The sequence below is a fragment of the Piliocolobus tephrosceles genome, chromosome 14 (assembly GCF_002776525.5).
Source record: "Piliocolobus tephrosceles isolate RC106 chromosome 14, ASM277652v3, whole genome shotgun sequence".
NCBI lineage: Eukaryota > Metazoa > Chordata > Mammalia > Primates > Cercopithecidae > Piliocolobus > Piliocolobus tephrosceles.
The window spans coordinates 86,362,812-86,370,917 of NC_045447.1; positions in this window are offsets into that span (position 1 = coordinate 86,362,812).

Here is an 8,106-nt window from a genome sequence, read left to right on the forward strand (position 1 = left end):
GACAGTTCTTCTCTATGCTAAAGTTTGAGAACACTGCTTCCAGCATTTCTAATCTCATCTCGAATTCATCAGGGAGCTGTTTCCTCCTTCATGAAAAAAACCTTCATCTTAATGATAGCTACCCAGGCCTGCCTTATTAGCTAAAGGAGGCATAGAGACTTAACTCTCAGTGGTTGACAATTATTGTAAAGTAATTCTTGCCATTATTTTTCTCCACTAAGGGTCAACTTAGCAGCAAAGGGCATACTATTAACCAATTGAAAGGATAATAAAAAAACTAACAACCAAGTTTGCTTTTGATAGGTAGAATTGGCTGCCTATAAGGTGTGACATGAAAGTTGAAGGAAGGCTCACTTTTGCAAATCTCTTTCCCACTGTTCTGCCAGGGGGAAGCAATTTTTTGGTTTGGGTTTCCTAAATTCCAAATATGTTACCTAGGAGGAGTAATAAGTTATACATTAAACTGCTATGATTCAACAACAGCTTAAAGAAGATTGCAAGATTAGCTCTCAGGTTACTTAGCAAATAACCAATTAAGGTTTTGAGAGGATAATATATTCAGGATGGGTAAATTTAGGTGGGTAGAAAAAGGCTGGGCAAAGTCAAGAACATAGGCTGCTACCAAAGGCCAAATGGCTATACTGGACCAGCATACCTTCTTCTGCTATTTCCTTTATGCCCCTGAGGGTTCTTCTGAAGCAGGAGTTGGCAAACTGTTTCTTTTCTTTTTATTTTGAGACAGAGTCTCACTCTGTTTCCCAGGTTGCAGTGCAGTGGCACGAGCTCAGCTCACTGCAGCCTCTGCCTCTGGGACTCAAGTGATCCTCCCGCCTCAGCCAACCGAGTAGTTGGGACCACAGGTGCGCACCACCACACCTGGCTAATTATTTGTATTCTTGGTAGAGACAAGGTTTCACTATGTTGCCTAGGCTGGTCTCAAACTCGTGAGCTCAAGTGATCTGCCTACCTTGGCCTCCCAAAGTTCTGGGATTACAGGTGTGAGCCACCACACCTGGCCACAAACTTTTTCTATAAAGAACCAGATAGAGGCTGGGTGTGGTGGCTCACGCCTGTAATCCCAGCACTTTTGGAGGCCGAGTCGGATGGATCACCTGAGGTCAGGAGTTTGAAACCAGCCTTGACCAATATGGTGAAACCCGTCTCTACCAAAACTACAAAAAATTGGCTGGGCATCATAGCATCTGCCTGTAATCCCAGCTACTAGGGAGACTGAGGCAGGAGAATCGCTTGAACCTGGGAGGTATAAATTGCAGTGAGTCGAGATTGCACCATTGCACTCCAGACTGGGCAAGAAGAGGGAAACTCCATCTAAAAAAAAAAAAAAAACCCAGATAGAAAATATTTTAGGCTCTTCAGTCATGTGGTCTCTGTCGCAACCGCTCAACTCTGCCATTGTCGTTTCATGCTGTGAAAGCAGCCATGGACGATATGTAAACAAAAGAGTATGGCTGTGCTTAGTTATGAATCCTAATATTTGAATTTAATATAATTTTCATGTTATAAATTTTTAATTATCTTTCGTTTTTTCTCAACCATTTAACAATATAAAAATTATTCTTAGTTCCGGGTGCATATAAAAACAGATGGTGGGCTGGATGGGTCAGTGTATTGATCCCTGTTCCAAAGCAAAATCAATTTACTATTTTCAATACATACTCCATGCTATCCTACTTCTTTACATTTGCTCTCATTATTCCTTCCACATATGTAGAAGGAGCCCTACACACCCCAACCTACATGCCCATATGTACCCATCACCTGGTTCAATTACTAGCTTATTTTCAACATAAACTCTCATCCTCTAAGTGCCTTCATCTATACTTCTCTGATGGCCTTGATCATGGCAGATTTGTATTACTTTGTGGTCTGTGATTTTTTAAAATTATATTTGTTTGTTTGTTTAGTTATTTATTTATTTTTGAGATGGAGTCTTGCTGTGTCGCCCAGGCTGGAGTACAGTGGCACGATATCTTCTCACTGCAACCTCCACTTCACGAGTTCAAGTGATTCTCTTGCCTCAGTCTCCCGAGTAGCTGGGACTACAGGCACACACCACCGCGCCCAGCTAATTTTTGTATTTTTAGTAGAGATGGAGTTTCACTATGTTGGTCAAGCTGGTCTCGAACTCCTGACCTCGTGATCCACCCGCCTTGGCCTCCCAACGTGCTGAGATTACAAGTGTGAGTCACTGTGCCCAGCCAGGATGTTTTATTTTTATAATCTCCATGGCACCGAGCCTAACAGAGTTAGCACTCTTAAATGTGTCCTAAGTCAAGGAAGAACCATCAGCATTTAGGAAACAGCGTAATGATTGTAACCAGCCAAGAGTGGAATGAAAGTAGTTAAAAGAGAAGTGAAAAGGTTACTAAACACCTATAGTGGATTGAATGACAGCCTTCCAAAAGATATGTTCTTGTTCTAAAACCTGAACCCAGCCAGGCGTAGTGACTCACGCCTGTAATCCCAGCACTTTTGTAGGCCAAGGCAGGTGGATCACGAATTCAGGAGTTCAAGACCAGCCTGGCTCATGTAGTGAAGCCCTGTCTCTGCTAAAAATACAAAAATTAGCTGGGCATGGTGGCGTAGTCCCAGCTACTCGGGAAGCTGAGGCAGGAGAATTGCCTGAACCTGGGAGGTGGAGGTTGTGGTGAACCAAGATCCTGCCACTGCACTCCAGCCTGGGCAACACAGTGAGACTCCACTCAAAAAATAGATAGATAGATAGATAGATAGATAGATAGATAGATAGATAGATAAATAAATAAAACCTGGACCCTGTGAATGTGATCTTATTTGGAAAAAGGGTCTTTGCAGAAGAAAGTAAGTTAAGGATCTTAAGATGGGATCATCCTGGACTACCAAGGTGGGCCCTAAATCCAATGATAAGTGTCCTTAAAAGAGACAGAAGAGAAGACACACAGAGAAGGCCATGTGAAAATGGAGGCAGAGATTGGAGGGATACAGGCACCTGGAATGCAGACGGAATGAATTCCTGCCAACACATACATTTCAGACTTCTGGGCCCCAGACTGTGAAGAATAGATTTCCATTGTTTTAAGCCACTCAGTTTGTGGACATTTGTTACAGAAGCCCTAGGAAGCTAATACAACCCTCACCACCTGCTTTCCCAAGTTGTGTTAACAAATATGTCATATTTATTTAGCACTTGTTATATGCAGCTTTAAATAGATAATTACATTAAACTTTCACAATAATCTTATAAAATAGGCATTATTATTATTCCATGTACAGATGAAGAAACTGACATCTGGAGAAGTTGAAGTAATTTGCACAAAGATTCACTTGGCTAGTAAGTGATGAAACCAGAATTGAACCCAAGCTATCTGATTCCAGTCCTGTTCTCTTTTTTTAAATTTTTAAAATTTTGTATATATATATTTATTTTTATTTTATATATATTTTTATTATACTTTAAGTTCCAGGGTACATGTGCACAATGTGCAGGTTTGTTACACATGTACACATGTGCCATGTTGGTGTGCTGCACCCATTAACTTGTCATTTACGTTAGGTATTCCTCCTAATGCTATCCCTCCTCCCTTCTCCCACCCCACAACAGGCCCCGGTGTGTGATGTTCCCTACCCTGTGTCCAAGTGATCTCATTGTTCAATTCCCACCTATGAGTGAGAACATGCAGTGTTTGGTTTTCTGTCCTTGTGATACACTTTGCTCAGAATGAGAGTTCCCAGCTTCATCCATGTCCCTACAAAGGACATGAACTTATCCATTTTTATGGCTGCATAGGATTCCATGGTGTATATGTGCCACATTTTCTAATCCAGTCTATCATTGATGGCCAGTCCTCTTCTCTTAATCACTGTTACCTATTAGGTTCTTAATTATTCTCCTTACATTTCACATACCTTAACAGAGAGGAAGAAATGTTGGTTAGTAACTTCCTTCTTTGGGGGATGGTATTTCTTAAACTGGATTTCTACTATCCCAGCTACTCATTCTTGGTGAACAAGGATAGAATAGTCTACTGCTCAGGTCAGGACAACAGAATCTCTCTCTGGGTCTCCTGCCCTTTATCCTTCTCAGATTCCTAAGGTGGGGGGTGAAAGCTTTATGTTAGCCTTTGAAGAGTATGGCATGAACGTCGCTTTCCCTGAGCAACTCTATTTGAATGCATTTAGTAACTGTAGCTTCTAGTTTCCAGTAAGGAAAATAAATAAGAGGAAACACAACTACAGGCAGCACTGGGATGATGTCAACAATGGAAATGTCAGCATGTTCCTGGACGAGTCATGGAGAGCCAAGTGCTCAGGAGCCATTAAATCCTTTCATAGGAATAGGTTCTGAGGACCAAATGCTATTAGAGTCTTCAGGGAAGCAAGATAACACAGCTGGTAAGAGCATGAGTGCACTTGGGTCTAGGTTTGTATATCCTGGCGTTATCACTTACTAGCTCTGTGACCTGAGCAAATAAACTCGAATCTCAGTTTTCTCATCTTCAAAGTGGGAAATAAAAATATTATCTAATTCATAGGTAACATTTATGTGGAACACTTGCACACGTAAGCATTCAATATTATCAAAGTGTTAGCTGTTAAATTGTGTATGAAAGTCTTGAATGAAGATTTTCACTCACTGCCTTTTCTCTCACCACTACCCTTACTCCTTTCTTTTTTACTAAATAAAATTTTGCCACTTTGGCCGGGCGTGGTGGCTCACGCCTGTCATCCCAGCACTTTGGGAGGCCGGAGGCTCAGGCAAGCAGATCACTTGAGGTCAGGAGTTTGAGACCTCCTGAAACCTTGTCTCTATTAAAAATACAAAAAATTAGCTGGGCGTGGTGGCGCATGCTTGTAATCCCAGCTACTAGGGGGGCTGAGGCAGGAGAATCACTTGAACTCTGGAAGTGGAGGTTGCAGTGAACTGAGATCACACCATTGCACTCCAGCCTGGGCGACAAGAGTGAAACTCCGTCTCAAAAAAAAAAAGAAAAGAAAAAAAAATTTTTCACTTCATTAACTTTTGAGTACCTACATGGAGACCAAAAGTAAGTTGGCAAGAATAAAAAGAAGAATGCACAAAGCTTACACAAACTTTCCATGAAAAATAATTACAAAAATAAAAGGTACTTTCAGAAAAAAGAAATTTTATATTACCAAAATTAAGATTATTTTACTCTATTGTAACCCAACAGATACAGGTTGTTTCATAACCCCATTATGGGGAAATTTAGGTAGGGCCATTTTCATCACTTAATTCCTCTCATCCCCCACTCCTGCTGCCTCCTAGAAGCATTCATTATCTCAATATAATTTCACTGATTATTGAGGCATTATTATTCTGCCGCTTCTACTGTGACCTCTTCATTTCTGAAATCACTCCTTTGCTTCAAAGATGACACACTGGTAAGGATACTAATTTTCCCCTACTCTTGTATTAACCAGGTCCCATAGCCCCAGCATCTGAAATTTGAAAAACCAGAATGTATAATATCATTAGTAGAAAATAGGATATGTAGCAGTCATTGCAACAGCCATTTCCTTGATAACACTTAACGCTTTCTTATCACTGTTTTCTATCACCATAACTTTCAAAGCATTTTCTGTCTGCTTGATACAGATTATATACATATGGATTTTTTATAGTAATGCTTATGGAATATAGTATTATATACTCTTCATATTTGGTATTATTTGTTGATAGATTGAGACCCAGGGAGCATTAAATAATTGCCGAAGCTGGTGCAGTGAATTCATTGTGAAACCTTGAATCCAGAATCTAGATTTTGACTCTTCAGAAGTCCTGTTTCTGCACTCTTGAGCTTATAGTAGAACTATATGCCCTAGCCCTTTCGAGCAACATAAGAGTATCACTGGGATTTAACATAGTTACCATAGTATCTCCTTTTCCTCAGTCTGCTTAATTCTATCCCATCCTAAAGAACTTTATCTTGGTCTGTCCTGTCACTCTGTCTTCCCTGCAAAGTTTCCCTTCATACCTTCATTCTTTCCCTTACACTACTGGCATCTGATTCCATTTTCTTTTTTTTTTTTTTTGAGACAGAGTCTCACTGTGTTGCCCAGCCTGGAGTGCAGTGGCCAGATCTCAACTCACTGCAAGCTCCGCCTCCCGGGTTCACGCCATTCTCCTGCCTCAGCCTCCCGAGTAGCTGGGACTACAGGCACTCGCCACCTCGCCCGGCTAGTTTTTTGTATTTTTTAGTAGAGACGGGGTTTCACCAGGTTAGCCAGGATGGTCTTGATCTCCTGACCTCGTGATCCGCCCGTCTCGGCCTCCCAAAGTGCTGGGATTACAGGCTTGAGCCACTGCGCCCGGCTCTGATTCCATTTTCAACCACTCTACTAACTATTGTTATCGTCAAAGTCAGCGATGAACTCCTTGCCAGATCTCCATGAGGCCCCTTTTCAGTCCTTAATTGATTCCGTATTATCTGAGATGATGGAGCATGGACACCTTCTCAAAATTCTTTTCTCCCGCTATTTAGCCTTGCTCACCTGTTCTGATCTTTGTCCCGTGACTGTTCTTCTTAAAACTCCTTTTTGTTAGTAAAGATTTATTGAGCATTACTGTGGAACAGACATCATGTTAAACACTTTACCTGAGTAATTTAAGGGTCAGCCTTTCTATCGTGCAAGAATCATCTTTCCCTAATTATTTTTTGGGAGCTGGGTGTGTGTCACATTCCACTCCCATGTTTATCTGCACTGCTGCTTGCTTCATCTCTGTCACCAGCCCCTAAAGTTTGTGAAATCTGAATACAGATAGTTACCACTTTGTTGGGTTCCAAAATGTGTAAATCAGAGATTTGGAGATTTTTTTGACTTTGGGCGGAAAAATGTGGGACATGGTAGCCCGGTCTTTGCAGGGGCACACAAAAGATAGTTTCCCTCATAACAAAATTGATTCATGATACCATAGATCCCAAACAGTTTTTCTGAAAACTCAGTTATGGGATCTGTCTGAGCAATGTGTGGATAAGTGTTAAAGGTTTTTACATGTGAAGGTGTTGTCTTTCATTGTGGCTCTTGCATTTTGCTAGAGGCCAAAAAAAAAAAAAAAACCCAAAAAAAACAAAAACAAAAAGAAAAGTTTTCCAAGGAAAAATTCTCCTCTTTAAAGGGAACTACATAATGAAAACTTATGTGGGAGGTTTGGGTGTCCCCAGTCTTGGGTCACTACCCAGAAAAAGAGAACATGCTAGAAAGCCTTCAGGCATTCAACAGGAGAAAATCCCATGTTTAGGTTTTAAAGTCCCTCTATTTTCCCTCTAATCCTTTCCTGTTATTCCTTGCTACCTCAATTGCCTGTCCTCTTAAACAATGATTCCAATATTCCCCAGACCTGGGATATATGTCTGTTTTTTTTTGGAACAGGAGAAGCAATTACTCCATCACAGAAATGGTGTGTGATGTGAGAGAACCAGATTTTCAACATCAGTCTTCTCTCAATTCTCCACCCCCTCATTCCTTACAAAGGGATTGTTCTTGCTCCTCAATATCTCTGGAGTCAGCCTTTGGGTGTAGGAAAGCAGTTTGGGAGAGATTGCTAACATGAGCAGAAATGGCTTGTCTCTGTTCAGGATTCTAATGCAATCCAGGTCTCCCTACATTGCTATACTGTATACATTCTCCATCCTTACCATTATGCAAAGCCACATAAAGACCCAACCTCCTTGATGTGCTGTGCCCCCAAATACAAACATGAGGACTTTGACCTTCATGTGTTGTGACTTGGCACAGACATCAGACCCAGCTTAAGCTTTTTCTTTATTTAACATTTCCTTCACTCTGAGTGAATGTTCTGTCTCCTTACCTACTTGGAACCATCTAGATTCTCCTTTCACTTAAATGATAAAAAAAAATGCTCAGGATTTTGCCTTAAAGAAAATTTGTCATTTGGCCTCTTTGTCATCTACTGATTAAGGTTGGAAGCTATTTGATCTTAGTGACAGTCTCTTGGCTTTGCTACAACACCTAATACAAGAATTCTCCACTCATTAAATCATAACCCCCTTTGGCTGAACTTGTTCAAGGAATAAAGCAAATGCTTCATCTGGACATAGAATTGTGATTTCTTAGTCAGTATAA